The sequence below is a fragment of the Acartia tonsa genome, chromosome 3, assembly GCF_053477335.1.
Source record: "Acartia tonsa isolate MP-2025a chromosome 3, ASM5347733v1, whole genome shotgun sequence".
NCBI classification, from domain to species: domain Eukaryota; kingdom Metazoa; phylum Arthropoda; class Copepoda; order Calanoida; family Acartiidae; genus Acartia; species Acartia tonsa.
In genome coordinates this window covers 57322331-57343278 of record NC_137262.1, presented here as the reverse complement: position 1 = coordinate 57343278, position 20948 = coordinate 57322331, and positions in this window count along the sequence as shown.

Sequence of the window (20948 nt, the reverse complement as noted above, 5' to 3'; positions counted from 1 at the left end):
CCCCCCCCCATACACTTTCAACAATAAATATATATTGCTTTTCATTTATCATACATTCATTAATATTAGTAGCGAAGCTGCTCTATAGTTTTGTCGGTACATCCGTCAGTAAGAAAGCAGTTGAAAAGCCGGCTTAACTCAAATTGAATTAAATGAATGATCGAAAAGGAATAGGACAATCAAAATGATTGTTATGAAGACAAAATGTATTTTTTATTTACATTTTTTGCACAACAGCATGATTTTTTAATTCCCTAATAAATTTCTTATGGATGTTGTCATCCTTGTTGAATATATTGATATAAAATTGATATTTGCTCTATGAATATGGCATTGTTAATATTGACTTTTTAGTAGCGAAGCTACTCTATTATTTACTTTGTCTGTACGTCAGACTGCGATTTTCTTGTCTGCTATTTAAGATAGACAGCTGAAATTTTTGGTGGGAATTCTTTGTATCAATGAGCATCCAGTGTAAAAATTACATGATCCGTCAGTTTATCAGTCATTCTTTAGGGACATAAATACTTAAAAGACGTTCTTTCATTCTCTCGTTGGCTTGAAAACTTTGGGTACTTAATAAATGGGTACTTTATGGGTTGGTTCAAGCTAGCAGTGTCAAAATATTTTCACAAGTACATTAAATCTATTAAAGGTATGATTTTGTCCTCCATCATTAAAAATGAACATCACTTGTTAAGTATCCTCTTAAGATCCCGGGGACCTATTTAAGTTTTGGTCAACACACCTGAAAAGAATAATTTAATTAACAAAAAACTTAAGCGTTGGATTTTTTTAAGGTTCTAAAATGTTAGATTTGGAAATGTCTCGCCTATTTAGAAGTCATAGCCCAATAGCAATTAAATGAAAGACTGATAGAAAAGGATCGTGCAATTAAAGTGTTAATTATTGCTGGTTTGGTGAATCGACATACAATTACTTGGATGTTGCACCAGTTTTCATATACTCTAATATAGAGATACTCTTAGCTGGCTAAAATAACGATACCCCCATCCGCCCAATTTACCCCATCTTCTCCCCTTCTACTGGATGAACGAACTAACCAATAAATAAGGCCAATATTAGCGACCTAAATTGACGAAAAATTTTCCCCTGTCAATACATCCTAAATATTTTTGAAAGCGTTATTTTACAGCGACTCAAAAGCCATGAAACTTACTTTTGGTGGTAAAATTTAACTTTTTAATACTTTAAAAATTTAAATTAAGTTTGAATAGTAATTTTAAACTACATTTATTATGATACTTTGTATTTTTAACCCTATTTTATTTTGCATTATGATATCAAATATTTATAGATTTTTAATAGCAGATATTCTCTACATTATGAAAATTACAGTGGCGTGTAAAAGGGTGGTCTACACACCCCCATAAAGAAAATAGTTGGGGAGGTGAATAGCCCCACTAGGTCTTAAACCCTTGATGACACCCCTTTTGGAGTTTTAATTACACCCAACTTACAACTTACTCGTTTATTTTTAAGAAGAATGAAGGGTGTATCAAAAAGAGGGACACACCCTCTGACAAAAACCTGTCCAAGCTACTTAAAATGGAATAGACTGCCCTCAAGGTGTAACGGGTATGGATGTTGAAATTGTTCTATCGACCTCAAACCTTGTAAGTCTACATAATAATGTCTAATTTACTAAGAATTTAACTGATGTGTTTTAAAGGCAGAGGAACTGTAAATTAGTTGATTAAGTCTGTATTAACTATCTATTAACTATTTGGAAGAATATAAAAAATATAAACTACTTCTAATTACTATTTTCTGCTTAATGTAGCTACGATCCTTATGGATATAATCATCGTTGTTAAGTATATTTTGCATTTAAAAATACATTATTTAAATATAAATATATAAATTATATATGTAAGGAGATACATATATTTTAAAATAAACAGAAAGTAAGCGAAGCGTGCATATGAAGCTTGGAATTCGGGTTCTATCCTTTAAAATATTGTGGGTCAGGTAACCCCATAATTATTTAGGTTAGGTAGTGATGTAATTATCCGATTGATCTGATTTTTGGAATACTGATTCCTAGGACACTAAAGTACAATGTTATAAGCGAAGCATCTCTATAATTCAGTCCTAAAAATGTCAGTGTGTCCTCAGATGTTATCCTGTATTTATGCAGTTTTCAAAAAAATATACCTAAAATTTTGTTTCGACTTTTATACATTTATATTCTGATCATTTAGTTTATACAACAAGATATATAACTAACCAACTAATGAAATATCTATCTATCTTTCTCACTATCTATATAACTATATAACTAACTATTTATCTAAATATTAATCTATTTTTCTTATAATTTAAAACCCCTCAAATTAGAAGATATATATTTCCTTTTTTCTATCTATTTATCTATTTTCTCTATCTTTTTCTTATTTTAAAGTATATAAACAGGGGTGTGGGTGTGAACATTCAAAATTGAAAAAAGGGGACAATTCCTACAAAGCAAAAATTCCACCTCTCCACCCCCCCCCCCCCTCCCCCTCCAACACATCAATAAATCATAAAAAATGCAGGAGACTTACCAAAAATTGGACATTAATTTTATACCAAAAAATCTAATAATAGGATAAGTTTTCTCAATAATAAAAGAGAATGTTTTCATATGGTTATTATTAGAATAGTGTTATTTGGTAGATATTGAGCTGTAAATTGTATTGGTACCCAAAATATTATTAACACGACCTTACATTTTTGGCTTAAAAACTTTGGGTACCAAATTCTTAATTGGGTTGTGAATGAGTGTCTAATGTTTTCCACCAACAATTATAATCTACAGAAGTGGTTATTAAGGTTATACATCAATTTATTGTCCATTGTATTATCTCCTAAAATTCTAAATTATCTACCTAAGCAATTATTTTCTATTTATCAGAATATCTATATCTATCTTTTAATAAATCGGTGAAATATTTGTATATATCAAAAATATATATATGAAGCCAATTTAGTAGATTGTCGTGTTTTTCAGCTACCTTCTAAGTACCAATTATCATCGATGGGTGTCCGTACAATAGCGTTGATATTTTTTTGTAGCGCAACCACTCTATTGCTTACTGCCTTTCCGTCACAATGGTCGCTAATAAACGCAATATATTGGACTTTAAACTTTCCCGAAGTTTTATTAATACGATCTCTCATTAGCTGGCTTAAATTATCTAGACGTTTATTAAATCATGATTGGTTGGTTCAAACTTGTAGCGTCCAAACTTTTCAACCAAAACTTTTAACCTGAATAAAGGCTAATTTTTTTATAGGACCAGTAGCTATATACACTGATTAGTAGAGCCCAATAGGTTCAGCGGTTACCAAGATCTTAAGCTTCAGACGGACAGACACCGTTATACTTTGTACTATATATATCAATATGTTCTGGCTAAAAAAAAAATATTAAATTTTTACATTTTTTAAATAAACATAACAATCATAATTTCAAATAAAGAAGTGGGGGGGGGGGGGTAGTTAATTTTAGTAAATAAAATATTAATATAGATAATCAAAACACAAATTATTAACACAAAAACACACATACACAAACATATACTTTACAATTCAGGAATAAAGTAAATGGTAATAAAATCATTTTGTCCTATGTGGCTTTTTTATCTATCGTAAATTATAGAAATAAAAAAATGTCAAAAAATAGCATCATACTTTTTACACAATTTACATATACATTTATTTAAGTATTTGTAAAAAAATAGCTATATTTACAATTACAATATAATTAGCCATCAAAAATATGACAGAAAAATTTCATATAGAAAATTTCTTTTTAATTATACAAGGGGGGCGAAATATATTTATTTTTGGTAGCAAAGATACTCAGTTTTAAACCTTCTAGTACTTCCATTATATCGACATAAAAACTATATTGTATGGCGTCAAACTTCTTCAAAATTAAGCTATCCTTAGTTTAAAATTATAATAATCAAATAAATCATAAATAAATCCGTATTTTCTCTAACTTTTCGACCCCTTTGAGCCTAAAAGGCAGAAATGAATTCTATGATATTTTATTATAATATCCGCGGAAAACTGAAATTAAGGTGTTGCGATAATATTTATTTATCGCATCGTTTTATAGACAGCATTCCGTGGATATTAAAATGAAAATATATAAGATTAAAACAAATTTTGTACTAATATTTTTTGAAAATTGTCTGTAATACGATGCTATACAATATTTTCGGGTATGGCTGAGAACCAGAGGATATTAATTGGTTTTAAATGACTATACTATGGCTGTATTAGCTTTAGTTGGCTGCTATACTATAGATGTTGTTATTCTTGTAGATTTTCAATATTTCTTCTATATTATTAAATGTATCAATTATAGTATTGATACAATTAGTTTAATAAACAATTATTTCTAATAGTGATATTTTAGGCTTTAAAAAGTATTTCGAAAAATAAATGAAAGTATAAGGGCAGCCAAAATTGGTGTAAAATAGTTTTCCTTAAGGTTCCTTTGGGGACTGCCATTTACACATCCGGCAAAAGTACAATAGATGTATTTTCGCCAATGCAAGTTTTAAAAGTACATGGATATATTTATGACAAATTGAATTTTAGCTTTATAAATGACACAAATATTGAAACTCTTGGCAAACTTACATCTAAAATATTATTTGTAAAGTTTTTTTTTATATACATATGGGGTCGGCCTGTCTTCAATACAACGGATAGCTCTGATTATCTATTCAGACATGTTAGAATTGTCCTATCGACTTTAAATTTTGGTTGGCGATGTATGAAAAAGTTAGGTATAATTTAAATTTTATAATCTTTACTACAAAGTTCATATTTTCGAAATAATATTAAATCATCACTCTACGTTTGTCAATGTTAGATTGTCTGTTTGATTTGTTGAGCTTCGTTTTTATGGATATTGTCATCCTTGTTTATAATTTTGTTTCAATTATAAAAATGTATATATGATATATTTGGATATATTGACAGGGGAAAATCAATCAGGTTAATATGGACCTCATTTATTGGTTAGTTCGATCATCCAGTAGAAGTGGATTGGTTAAAGAGGTGGATTGAAGATGTCATTATTTTAGCCAGCTGTTAGCAACACTTTATCAGAGTACATGAAAATCTGGTGCAACATCCAAGTATTAATATATAGATTATTATAAAATTATTGACAGTTTGGTGAAGATATTTAATTAAAACACCCAAATTCAATTAACTGTAAGGTATTATTATTGTAAATCAATTTATAAATATGAATTTTAGAGCGAAGATTCTCTATAATTAGGGTTTTTACGTCGATACAACAAAGCTAATTTACAATTTAATAAAAGAAGAATATTACATTCTTATACTAAGTTTATAAATCACAAATTAAATTTACAAAAGGAGAGGCAAAAATTTTTTTATAGGCGTAAGTTTATTTGTATTTTATAATTCATTTTCCAGTATGGCTTCAAAACCGATTAATATCCTCTGGATTATAACCTCAGCCATACTGAAAAACCATGCATATCATCGTATTACAGACAATTTTCCACGAATATAAAAACTAAAATCATTAGTTAAATTACAGTTTTGTTAGCACAAGCCTTCGGCCCCTCGGGGATAACAAAACTGGTATCAATCTTATAATTTTTTATTTCATGGCCGCGGAAAGCTGTCTTTATTACGAAGTGATAAATAACCTTTTTTACTAAATCAATATTAATACTCAGGAATAAGGTATAACCAACAAGCAAAATAAATCTAAAATAATATTTGGGGGGCAAATGGAGAGGTCGTCAATTTTACGATGTGTTGCCCCCCAACGACAGCTGAAAAACACGTATAGGTTTCGTGATTTTCTTCCGAATTAATTTCGTTATTGGTATGAGCTGATTAATACTAATTTCTTATACTTTTCTTTAACTTTTCACTTGTAGACACTACTTAAATATATAGACTAAATTACATATTATAGTAAAGAATTTAGAAAGAACTCTGTAAAATAGACCTATACTCTACAGTTTCTTTGTGTACATCCCCCATGATGATAAACAGAATTACTTCTGCAGATTACGATCTTTGGTTAGAATGTATGAACTCAACTAGTTTGGAACCAACCAATCAAAACTCAACAAAGACACACAAAGCTTTTGAGCCAACGAATACGATAACGAGTTTAAAAGCTTTGGGTACTAGTGTAATTTATAGTCCAATGTCCCCTCTTTCCCGATTATATCACTGTCTTGTTCTTATTCTAAACTAATTTTAGTTATCCCTTCTGTAGATTACAATTAGTGGTTGAAACGTTTGGAAACACAACTTTATGAACAAACCATTCAAAATTCGATAAAAGTCCCCAAAGTTGTTGATCCTACGATAAGAAAACGTTAAAATATTGGGGACTAGAATAATAAAAAGCTCCATATCCCCTCACTCACTGCTCTCAACTACACTGTAATAATTTCAAATTCTTCACTACACATATAAAGAAAGAGTAATAAAAATCATATGTTAATGCTACATATAATACAACATATTTCTACTACAACTAAAATGTAAAAATATGTGTAGGTAGAGGGTAAAAAACATATTTTCTTTTAAACAGGTGCAGACAAAAAATCATCTGTAATAAACGAAAAAGTATATTGTGTATAAAAATGGATAATATTTATTATATGACGTTGTAATAATTATTTCATCGCATCGTATTATAGACAGCTTTCCGTGGGTATAAAAATAAAAACAGTGTTGTTATTTATAAACTGGTATTATTTTTTTTATTATTTGTGAAAAATTTTCTGTAAAACGATGCTATACATGATTTTTCAGAATGGCTGAGAAACGGTTCTAATCCACCGCATATTAATTGGTTTCGAACCCATACTTGAATAAATATTCAAATAGAAATATCTATTTAAGGTACATACAAGAAAAATTTACAAAAACATTTAAAAGAAGATGCCTAAATATTCCTTGCTCTAAACATCTTAAAGAAGGTTAATTTTGTACTTGAAGAAGCAAAGCTCTTCTTTTATTAGTTACATCCTTATAATACACTAGCATGTGCAGAAAATAGCCTAAAACCAAAATCCCCAAAAAGGAGAAGTCAATCAGATCAGACAGAAACCTACTATTGTATATACTTAAATTAAATTCATAACACAACTTATTTTTTTTCTCATTTTATTTATGAAATGCAATAATTTCCCTAATATAATGGGTTGTATTAATGGAAGAACTTGATTAATAAAACTTTTGGGACCAGTATAATTTACAATAAAACGTCTCCTCTAATCCCGAGTGTAATCAAACGGATATAAGAACTATTAGAGTAGCTTTGCTACAATCATGGATGTAGAAAATACGTGGATATATTAAGACAGGAGAAAAATTGTCGTCAAATTATGCTGCAATATCCCCTCGCTTTTATTGGGCCATTTATCCAGTAGGAGGGGAGAAGATGGGCTAAAGGAGAAGGATTGGGGAGATCGTTATTATAGCCCGCTCCAGAGTTCACTTTATTACAGAACATAAAAAAAAATTTGGTGTAAGATCCAAGTAATAATAAATCTATTGCTATAATTAATATGATTGTAATTAATATACTATTCAGGGATCTAAAGGGATAAGACAATGGCCTATAAATTTATGTACATCCCTAATGATGATACACAAAAATACCCCTTTTGAATATTACAATTAGTAGTTGAAACACTCAACTTAATAAACAAACCAAACAAAATTCACTAAAAGTCCCCAAAGTTGTTGGGCCAATGAATAAGAAAACGTTACAAAATAGGAACTAGTGAAATAAAACAACCCAATGTCCCCTCACTCCTTGAGATATAACTAATTATCTATATTAATAATTGTAAAACAGATTTTTGTTCCAGTTTTCAAAATAATGTATTTTTTGTTTTATATTCATTTATGTAAAATTTAAAAGTTAGCAGTCTTGTATAATAGTTTTTTTTTATCGCATCGTATTATAGACAGCTTTCCGCGGATATTAATACGAAAAATATAAGATTAAAACCAGTTTTTTTTACCATGAGAGGCCGTGGGCCCGGGCTAACAAAACTGGTATATATTTTATAATTCTTCATCTAAATAATGTTTATGGAGTATTATCTGTAATACGATATACATTAGTTTTCAGTATGTATGCGAACCAGCGGAAATTAATCAGTTTCGAAGCCATACTTGAATAATATTTTTTTTTACTTTAAAAACTCTAAATAAGTCTTTTAATCTGAAAAAAAACACTTTTATTGTTTATTTAAAAGATTTTTTTATATCAACCACGAAAAAATAAAAATCTACGGCGTTCAAATTCCTACATATAAGCAATTATAATGTAATTTAAAGCCATATTAATAAATCACTATGTAAAAAAACATTCATAAAATACAGGAAAGCGATTTTTAATTATTTAAGGAAGGAAACGTGTTCTCTTTTAATATTTTGACGGATTGCAGCGTAGCTACTCTTTAACGATCTATAGTATGTCCGTCCGTGGTCATATTCAGTGATTTATTGACATCCTACACTTCAACGCTATTCTCATAATTTTACAATTTTTATTTTAATTACATTGCTTTAAGGATGCAGCTTATATTGCCTATTAATAAATATAGACGTCATACAATACAAATAACCAATGATAGGCCAGTATACATTTCACCATTGGTCTATTACAATGTATAATGGCCTATCATTGGTCATTTGTATTGTATGACGTCATTTTTTATTAGGCATTATAAGCAACTTCTGCTTTGAGCTTTGAATATTTAAAGTCCCCTTTGGGGATATATTTGCAAATATGGGTAGGGGAAATCCCTCTGCATATAGAGATGGGGGGGGGGGGTAAATCCCCGAAAATGTTGACCAATAAAGAAGCAGAACACACACACATGAGCTTATCTCTACAAACAAATATTTCAGGGTGTTTTTACATTGTACACAAGAATTTTTAGTTTTAGTTAATAAACTTCAAATAGATGGGAAATAGTTTTATAGATAGATAGAAAGACTGTTGTTAATATGCATATAATGAAAGATTAACATAAATAACATTGATTTGAGCTGTGGATGTTAAAAGTCCCCTTGGATATTTATTTCAGGGATCTAAAGGTATAATACAATGGCCGATAAATTGATTACCATCCCCAATGACCATACACAAAATTAACCTTTCTCTAAGTTCAAATTATAGAAACGTTTGTACACTCAACTTAATGAAACAACAAATCAAAATTCACTAAAGTCCCCAAAGTCGTTAAGCCAACAAATAAGAAATGAATAAAACTTTGGGGACTAGTATAATAGACAGCATATTTTCCGATTTATTTGCAAATATGGGTAGGAGGAAACCTCTCCTCAAATAGGGCTAGAAGACAAAAAGAAGAATAAACTTTGTAGGTGGAGGGGGGGGGGGTAAATCCCCGAAAATGTTGACCAATTAAAAAGCAGAACACACATGAGCTTATCTCTACTACAAACAAATATTTAGGGTGTTTTTACATTGTACACAATACATTTTAGTTCAGATTTTATGTTTGATTTTAGAGATAGATTGATTGGTGGGTAGATGATTATCAGTTAGCGAGGAGGGGAACACATTATTTTGTTCGTAGACTTAAAAACTTTGGGTACTTTTATTAAATCTTGATTTATTTGTTTAAACCAGCATCATCCAAATATTTTAGTTTTAATATACAGAAGAGTAATAGATAGATGGACATATGTATAGACAGATAGATGGACACAGTGACAGAAAGATGGATAGATAAGTATATAGATGGACGGATACAAAAATTTATAGATAGACTGTCATTAATATGGATAGATAGAAATATTAACATATGGATAAAAGATAGAAAAAAAGAAACTTTTTGCCGTTTTGTAAGGACATTAGACTTAAAGATTATTTTAGAGGCGTGGCTATGCAAAGTTAATTTTAGAGAGAGAGAGATAGAGAGATAGAGAGAGAGATAGATAGATAGATAGATAGAGAGAGAGAGAGAGAGAGAGAGAGAGATAAAAAAGAGAAAGAAATGAGGTGGAAATGGAGGGGATGGAGGGGATGGAGGGGGGGTAATCCGAGCCATATATGTAAATATTTGAAATGGTGGGCTATGATTGGTTAGGTTCTTATATAGTTCCCCGCGGGGGTTCTCCTCGAAAATTGAATTTTATTTACATTATATTAGAGAGGGAAAGGCCATGTAAAGATAAATTGAACAGAACTCAAATATTTTATCTATATTTACAAGCTACAAAATCAGAATTTAACTTATGGTGATTGGAGAGGTGAGAAGATTAGATCTATCATTGGCAAGCTTTAAGGATTGCTTCTTAGTTGGTAGTATTTGATCTTAATAAAACAATTTTTCCTCCTACTTTTGCATCTAATTTTGAGTCAAAATGTTTTGTTTTTTTTGGATTAAAATTTACAATTTTAAGCTGTATTTGTTATGATGAAATAAATCTATTAAAATTGTTTCAGCAATTTTATAAATCTTATTTTTACTCAATCTACCTATTACCGTGTATATCTATCGATCTATCTATACATCTTCTAATTCAGGAACTTAAAGGGATAAAACAATGATGATACATTAGATTACAATTAGTGGTTGAATCGTTTGGACACTTTACTAGATAAACCATCCAATCAAAATTCAATGAAAAGCCCCCAAGGTTGTTGAGACAACTAATAAGAAAACGTTATTATAAGACTTTGGGGACTGGTGTTGTATAAAAAACAGCCCAATGTCCCCTCCCTCCCGGCTACTAATTACTCTTAAGACATATAAAATGATTTGAAAATTTAAAATTTGAAAAGTTAGAGAAGGCATGAAACAAAATTATATTCTACGCCTGGTTGATTCTTAACCACAGTGGGTTAAAATCGGACAAATCAGGTCAAAAATGTTATTCACAGTGGGTTAAAAATCCAAAAAAGTTGAAAAATAAATTTCCCAGTGGGTTAAAATTTAACAAAATTATTATTTTAACTTTTTGAACAAAATTATATTCTACGCCTGGTTGATTCTTAACCACAATGGGTTAAAATAGGACAAAATATAATATAATACAGGTTCACAGTGGGTTAACATAGGACAGAACAGAAGATAAAACAGGTTCACAGTGAACAAAAACCTGACAAAAAAAAATGCTTCTTAACCCAAGTGGGTTGTAACAGGACAAAATAAGCAAATAATGTCATTCATATCGGGTTATTTTAACACCATTAGCGTCTTTGAAATAGAAAGATACTTGTATTTTTTCGTGTAGATTCTCCTATACAAGGAACATATTAGCAGTGAAATTAGGGTCGGTCCGTCCGTCACGGATAGCTTTTTTCGTTAATTTAGGCATGTTAGAATTGTTCTATCGATTTCAAATATTGCATGGTGATTCCTTTAGTAGTTAAGTACGATGTAGAAAGCGTAGCAACTCTATAATCATTACTAAAATGTCCGTACGTCCATTTTAAACATGTTGATTTTTTTACTTTTTTAACAACAAATTTTTATGTGATCTAATCATCCAATTGATCTGATTTTTGGTATAGTGATTCCTGGGACAACAAAGTATAATGTTTTAAGCGAAGCAACTCTATAATCAAGTCCTAAAAATGTAAGTATGTCCATAAACATTATTCTGTATAAAGCAGTTTTTCAACAAATTTACTTACAATTTTGCTTCGCCTCTTATACATTTATATTCTGATTATTCAGTTCTGACACTATATAGGTGTTAATGTCCGTTTGTCCTACCGTTTCAGTGCTTCGCTTTTATGAATGTTGTCATCCTTGTTAAGGTACGTCTGTATGTAAAGGGACATTTGGCTCTTTCACATACTCTTACATATTATATGTGTTAGAATTGTTTTGTACACTTGTAATCTAAGATTTTATTTATTTATTCTCCTTAACTAACTGCCTTCTTAATCTATCCATCTATCTTTCTCCTTAACAAACTACCTTCTTAATCTATCCATCTATCTTTCTCCTTAACAAACTACCTTCTTAATCTATCCATCTATCTTTCTCCTTAACTAACTGCCTTCTTAAGCCTTCTTAATCTATCCATCTATCTATCTTCATCCATTCATTTACAATAAAGATTACAATTTGCTCACAGAAATTGCACATATACACACACACACACATAAACACTACCAAAAAAATGGACTTAATATTCAGTGAGGGAGGGGTCGTTTGGCTGTTTATTACACTAGTCCCCAAAGTTTTATAATGACATTTTCTTATTCATTCCCTTAACAACTTTGGGGACTTTTATAACATTTTGAATGGTTGGTACATTAAGTGAGTGTCTTAACGTTTCAACCACTAAATGTAATCTACAGAAGGGGAAATATTGTATATGATAATTAGGGATGTATCTCATCATTATATCGGCAATTGTCTTATCCCTTTATATTCCTACATAATATTACTGAATATTTAAAAAAAACTTATAAATTTAATTGAATATATAAAAGACTTTTTTAAAAGTTTGCGAGTTTTATAGATTCGATTCTTTTAATGTTTGTTTTAATAAAGATCTTGTAACCGGTCGTATTAATCAGTTTTTTAAAGACTTTTTGGTGGGGAATTTAGAACACTTTTCCATAAACATTAAATCCAAGCAAAAAGCAAAGAAAAAAAATGAATTTTGTTCATCTGAGTGGAACTTTAAAAAGTTTGAAAAAATTGTGAAAAATTACATTTTTTTCATCACAATTTACAAATAAATCATGTACAAAGTTTCACAAGTTGTGCGCCTGACAGCGCAGCTGCTTCGTAATTAACATTGTCCGGCTGTCTGTACGTCTCTTTTTTATTCATCTCTACTTAAGGTGCATAAGACATTGTGTAGCTGTGTTTTAATTGCCCTTGGAAAATGGGGATAAATGTTACAGCTTTTGGCCTATCTATTCTATTGATGTCATAGTAGAGGGAAAGATAATGGGGTGAAAACCCCTCTAGAAAAGAGATAGAGTATAGGGTATTTCCTGGCTCCAATTGAATAGGTAGGCCAAAAGCAGTGACATTTGTCCCCATTTTGCTAGGGCATTATAGACAGCTACAACTTTTTCTTGAAAGATTTTATTTGAAGTTCATAATTTAAAAGAAATCTGTCTGCTTAAATATTTTTGGAACAATTCTAATAATAAAGTAACCGGATGTATATCTGTTTGTCTGTATGTTTGTACCTAAGGATCACGCTAACCTCTGAACCGATTGGGTTCTCCTTAACAGGGTAGCTTCTCATAGATCCTGGGAAGGTTTATAATTATTTTTGGGGAGGAAACCAGCAACCTCCGAAGAGAAATCGCCCCTAGAAAAAAATTACCCCTTTAAAAAAAAGTTTTTAACTAAAATAAAAAATGTGATTTGGAGGGAAAGTGTGTCGTCCCCCCTGCCAAAAAAGATGTAGTTTAAAGATATATTGCGAGGGGTAATGTAAACCCCACAAACTGGTAGTCCATCGTGACAAAAGTCAACCACCCTCATTTTAGAACATTTTCTTTATACCTTTTCATCAAAAAAAAACATCTTAAATGATACTTATTTTCTGCATTAAGTTTTAAAAAAGTTTTTCAAATGTCTTGTTTTTTTTTGTCTATTAGGTGTCTTATAAATGTGATTTTAATATTTAATGTCATGGCTCCGCCACATTGGTCATATGTAGATATAATTGTTCTTGTTGATATATAGAAATTACTATTTTGGCTTGTAACAAGTTTATATACCAGAAAATAAACTAATAAAATAAACAAGGATGACAATATTAATAATATCAAAGCTTAAGAATTAAAATGGCTCGGGTTAACAAAACTGGTATTAGTTTTATGATTTATATTTTAATCTTCGTGGAAAATTTCTGTAAAAGGATGCTATACATGATTTTTTAGTATAGCTGAGAATCAGTTCTAATCCAGCGGATGTTATTGGTAATCGGTTTCGAAGACAATAACATTTTATCGACATTCTCATCAGTAATTTGAGCCAATGTGATCTTTAGGTCCCCATAAAGTGCAACATTACTATTAGAAACCTACATCTACAATGTAATTTCATGAAATGGCTATGGCCTTATGTTTATGTAACAGATAAATTTTAATGTGAAGCTTCAAATCAATAGGACAATTCTATATTTCATATGACACACTATTCTAATATAAGAAAAGCCGTGCATCCAATGAAATTATAAAATTAATTGTGTTAGGTTTTTTTTCATTAGAGCAGAAAATACAAGTAGTTTTTTTTTAAATTGGTGATTTTGCAAAAATAAGTTTTTATTGGTTTTGAAGTATATAATTTTAATAGTTTTCCCTATAATTTATATAACTTTACTTTAGTATGAAATACGCAACTTGGCTTAACAATTTTGGGGACTTTTAACCAATAAATCTATAGTATAGATGTATATACAGATAACTACCTCCCTTCCTTTGTCAATGACCATATTCGTCTGCTACCAAATTGCTTTCTGCTACTTGGCTAAGTTAATACACACCACACCATTAGTTAATTTTCAATGACCCAATAGAGATTCGACACACAAGGACAGTGCGATGGGGAGAAACAGTTATTAAACCCTTTCCCCCTCTAGTGTTTTACACTAATTTTTAACCTATGATTCTAATTTAAACAAGGGTTAATTTGTTTATCATCATTGAAGACATACATCATTTCTAATCCATTAAGATTCCTGGATTATTCCAAACTGTTTATGGTAATGGATTGCGCCTGTTTATCAGACAAGACATATCCATTCTTACTATTAACCACACACGATGGATATTGTTTAAAAGGTCGTGATACTTGATTAAAAACATACCTAAAATATAAAAACAGAATAAACATTCAGTTTATTAAATTTAACAAAATCAAAACATCACGAAACCTAACTACATTAGTACCAATTTTGTATTATTCTCAACTAAAGTTCAAAAGCTCTGCCTATTAATTTTAGTATTTAAATACAGTTGAAATGTTAGGAATACAGAAATAGGACATTGATTGAACATCTAATAATCTAATTCTTTGAAGATGGAAATTTAGACATATGAAACTTATGAAACAGTTGCTTTGCTTAATAATAATATTAGATAAATGTGCAAAAAATTGTGGACATACATACATATGAAATATATAGGGTAGCTTCGCTAATTGATAATAATAATATTATATAAATGTGCAAAAAAGTGTAAAGAAATGTAGACTTCTTTGCTATAACTGATGCAAAATTTGGACATACATATATATGAAACTTATACAGTAGCTTTGCTAAATAAAAATATTAGATAAATGTGCAAAAAAAGTGTTTAGATGTATAGAATTGTCTAGTGTATCTGTGGGAAATAATGGACATACATACATATGAAACTTATAGAGTAGCCTTGCTAAATAATAATATTAGATAAATGTGCAAAAAATGTTTTAAAGTGTAGATTTTCTACTGTATCTGTGGGAAAATGTGGACATACATACATATGAAACATATAGGGTAGCTTCGCTAATTAATAATAATAATATTATATAAATGTGCAAAAAAGTGTAAAGAAATGTAGACTTCTTTGCTATAACTGAAGCAAAATTTGGACATACATATTACATACATATGAAACTTATACAGTAGCTTTGCTAAATAATAATATTAGATAATGTGAAAAAAAGGTGTTTAGAAAATGTGTAGACTTTTCTACTTTATCTGAAGGAAATTTAGGACATACATACATATGAAACTTATAAAGTAGCTTTGCTAAATAATAATAATATTATTATATAAATGTGCAAAAAAGTGTAAAGAAATGTAGACTTTTCTGCTGTTTGGAGGAAATCATGGACAAACATACATATGAAACTTATAGAGTAGCTTTGCTAAATAATGATATTAGATAAATGTGCAAAAAAGGTGTTTAGATGTGTAGACGTTTTTAGTGTTTCTGTGGGCAATTATGGACATACATACATATTAAACTTGTAGAGTAGCTTTGCTAAATAAAAATATTAGATAAATGTGCAAAAAAGGTGTTTAGATGTGTAGACTTTTCTACTGTATCAGTGGGCAACATTAAAAACTAATTTATTTTCCACACTTGGTTACATTCTAACCACTGCTCCGTGGAACACGATTTTCAAAATTATAAAAGACTCTGGAATACACGGGCGTAACATAGGGGTGTCAACATCCCTCTTGGATAAAAATTAGAAAAACTATGCATATTATTGACTGAGTAAGTATTGTTAAAAATAAATATTTTTCAACAAAAAAAATACATTAATAAAGTTTAATTCTTTAATAAACATCTAACCTCCCAAAAAACACTCAAACTTCTCAGAGACCTCTATATCTATTTTTGAAAGTGGGTTATTATGGCCTAACCTACAGGGTCATTCAAGAGAAATGATTTTTTTAAAAACATAATCATGCATAGAAAATAAAACAATTATGTAAAATCCTTTATATATTTGGAAAACCTATTATGAGACATTTATGTTTCAAATATTTGAAAATGATTATTTCAACAAATTATGTCCTAAAAACCGGTTTTTCCAAAGGCCTTTATTTCGAAGATTTATTGATTTAAAGGTTGGAAAAAAATGTGCACCTTTTTGAAATTCAAATTGCGAAGCTTGTGTTAATAGTAGAAAAATGTTATGCATATCGTTAGAATCGTCATAAGCTCTATTTTTTTAACATATGAAAACCTTTCCAGTGCTACGCATGGTATATGAGCTACGAGGTAAAATGTTCCAATTTCTTAAAACTTTTTAACCCTTTTCTCAAATTTTTCAACGTAGCTCCTAAACTATAGAAAGCACAAAAACGGGTCTTATATTTTCAAAAATTACAGCTTATGACGATTCCAACGATATGCGCAACATTTTTCTACTATTAACACAAGCCAAGCAATTTGAATTTTAAAAATTTGTGTACTTTTTGCACACCCTTTAAATTAATAAATCTTCAAAAAAAAGGCCTTTGGAAAAACCAGTTTTTAGGACATAATTTGTTGAAATAATCATTTTCAAATATTTGAAACATAAATGTCTCATAATGGGTTTTCCAAATATATAAAGGATTTTACATAATTGTTTTATTTTCTATGCATAAATAAGTTTTTAAAAAAATCATTTCTCTTGAATGACCCTGTATATTATAACCAAATTCAATAATTTTTGGAAATTTGTTAGAATAAATCAAATTTAAAAGTAAAAATAGTGATATCTAATAAAAACTTACACAACAAGATAACTTGATAAGTTTTAGTAATCAAATTTTTATTTGCTCTGGGTTTTCTTCTAGATTTCAAACTCTTGTTTCAAGAAGACGTGAATCTGATTAGTGAGAGAGAGATAGAGAGAGGGAGTGAGGCAAACAGGGTATGTGCGAGGGAGATGAAAAGAGAGGAAGTCAATAAGAGAAATCGAGAGAGATATAGTTATGAAAAAGAAAGAAAGAAAGAAAGAGAAAGAGAGAGAGAGAGAGAGAGAGATGACTTCCTGTCCTAATCAGTTTTTACAAACCTTTTTCCCCTTCCCTCTTTCTGTCTCTCTCTCACATTTTTATTCTCTCCCCACTATTTCGGTTTTGGTCTAAATTGCAAATTGCAAATTAATTGGTTAAGACCCCCTACCCCTTCCAACTGTACGTCTTTCTGAGTGAATTATGCTTTTTAAGGGTGAAATTGTTATTGGAAGCGCAGCTTTTTATTAATTAGATTCTTCTTTTGCTTTTATATGATTATATAGCTGTTAGAACTTCTACATAAAGTTTGTGCAATAAAAATAAGAAAAAGATGCCTAAGGAATGCAGGGATGGGTCAACGGAGAACAGATTATTCTTAATCATGTTTATGGATACTGTCATCCTTGTTTTGAAATAGTTGTTACTAATACTATGTACTTATGATGTATGAGAAATTGCATGTGTGTTTGTGATTGTATGTTTATTTTTAAAGGCAAAGCTTTTCTATAATTAGTGTCGGTCCGTCAGTCCGTACGTCCGTCCGTAACGGATAGCTTTTTTTATTAATTTAGGCATGTTAGAATTGTCCTATCGATTTCAAACTTTGCATGGTGATTTCTGTAGTAGTTAGATACGATTTAGAAAGCGTAGCAACTCTATAATCATTACCAGAATGTCCATACGTCCATTTTAAACATGTTGATTTTTAAATTTTTTTAACAACTAATTTTTATATGATCTAATAATCCGATTGATCTGATTTTTGGTATACTGATTCCTGGGACAACAAAGTACAATATTATAAGCGAAGCAACTCTATAATCAAGTCCTAAAAATGTAAGTATGTCATACATACATTTATATTCTGATTATTCAGTTCTGACACTATACAAGTGTTAGTGTCCGTTTGTCCTACCGTTTCAGTGCTTCGCTTTTATGGATGTTGTCATCCTTGTTTGTATATGTTTTGTATTTAAGTTGACCAATTTATCTACCAATGACATTTCCCTCATGATCCCTTTTAATTTTGTATTGTCCGTGTGTTTATCATTAAACGAAACAATTCTAAATTTGTCTCTCTTGTTAAAAGCGAAGCTTTTCTATAATTAGGGTCGGTCCGTCCGTACGTCCGTCCTAGACAGATAGCTTTTATTCGTTAATTTAGGCATGTTAGAAATGTCCTATCGATTTCAAACTTTGCATGGTGATTCCTGTAGTGGTTTGGTATGATTTAGAAAGCGTAGCAACTCTATAATCATTACCAAAATTTCCGTATATCCATTTTAAACATGTTGATTTTTTACTTTTTTGACAACAAATTTTTGTATGTTAAAATAATCCGATTCTTCTGATTTTTTGAAAACTGATTCATATAACAACAAGGTACAATGTTATAAGCGAAGCATCTCTATAAACAAGTCCGAAAAATGTAAGTATGTCCTTAAACAGTATCATCTATTTATGCAGTTTTACTTACAATGTTGTTTGTACTGATGCATTAATATTCTGCTAATTCTAAAGTGTTCATGTCCGTTTGTCCTACCGTTTCAGTGCTTCGCTTTTATGGATGCTGTCATCCTTGTTAATCTAAATCTACATATATAGAAAATTAGGTAAAAAATAACATTGGCATTTGTCAGTATGTAGATTAAATTATTCTACCAAAGCTACAGCTTCCAAAGGCATAATTTCACAACTAATCGTCAATTATCCTATCCCTGTACTAGAGTTTGAATTTATTGTGCTTATTTTGTACAAAAGATTCACGATATAAAGCAACCATGTAAATTACTTTTTTCCGTTCACTGGAAAAAAAGTTTTACTTTGGAAATCCGCTTTTAAATAATAAATCTAAATAATATTAAATGGTATACTTGTTCGGACGTATAGATCGCTGTATATATGGATGGGTTAGTGATAAAAGTTTACATAGTATGTCATAAAAAAAATAAAAAGTAATTTAGCCTTTTTTAGAGTGAATTGTTTTAAAATTCACTTTTTATGATATGTAGTTTTTTAGTAGGTTAAAATTTACAGAAAGGAATAACAACTCTCTAAATCTTCTTGGGCCATGATTTTGAATATTCGAATGGGGAGAGAAAATAGCTTTAAACTCTTTCTAAGACTAACCTAAAGCCTTAGGTTCAGTGATTAGGGAGATATTAGCCAACTAAAAACTTTTTTATTTTGTATAATATGACTTTTTCCAAATCTTTTTTTTCTAAATACATATCCTTTTTAACTTTTTTAAATAACAGAAAATCAATAAAAAATTCAAACTTATTTCATACAAAATTTAGCTTAAAACTTCCATATATGTTTTAAAATTGCATATTTAGGTAGATCATGTTTGTCCGAACTTCATAGTAAAATTGAAATTGCGCGGCTTGTGTTAATAGTAGAAAAATACTACGCATTCCGTTAGAACCGATAAGAAGTCTTTTTTTTAGGAAATATAAAAACGATTCCTGTGCTACGCATAGTTTAGGAGCTACGTGTCAAAATGTCCCAACTGACTTAAAACTTTACTTGCAAGTAAATTTTTGGACATTTTACCATCTGGCTCCTAGATTATTTGTAGCACAGGAACCGTTTTTGTATTTCCAAAAAATACAGTTCATAGCGGTTCTAACGGTATGCGTAACATTTTTTCTACTATTAACATAAGCCGCGCAATTTGAAATTAAAAATGTAGGCACCTTTTTTTGCAAAATATCTTCTCTAATTTTTAGTTCTATTTTAATTTTACTCCCAAGTCAAGTTTTACATCAGTTGGGACATTTTAACACGTAGCTCCTTAACTATACTTAGCAGAGGAATCGTTCTTATATTTCCAAAAAATAGACTTCTTAGCGGTTCTAACGGTATGCGTAACATTTTTCTACTATTAGCACAAGCCGCGCAATTTCAATTTTAAAAATGTCCCCATTTTTTTGCACACCCTTTATATTACGTAAACATAAAAATTGGCGGATGAAAAATGTAGCATGGAATCAATGTTAATTGGTGTTTGCCTTACTTACTACCTATGGTTATAATTGTTTTTGTTTTGTATTTTACAGGGAGGGATAAGACTATTGATGATAATATAATATACATCCCCAATGATGAGAAACAAAATTAGATTAAATTCTTTGGTTAAAAAGTTTTGACACTAAGACACTAACCTATTTACATATTTATAATTAACAACATTTCTCGTATTCATTCGAATCCGGTGGATAGGAACCGGTTCTCGTCCATACGAAAAAACTATGTCTAGCATCGTATTATATCCAGCTTTCTACGAATATAAAAATGTACAATCATAAGATTAAAACCAGTTTTTTAGCCCGTGCCTTCGACACCTCGGGGCTAAAAAAACAGTGTTTAATCTTATATTGTACATTCTATATCCGCGGAAACCTGTTTATAATACGATGCGAAAGTTAAAATTTGTATATACTCAG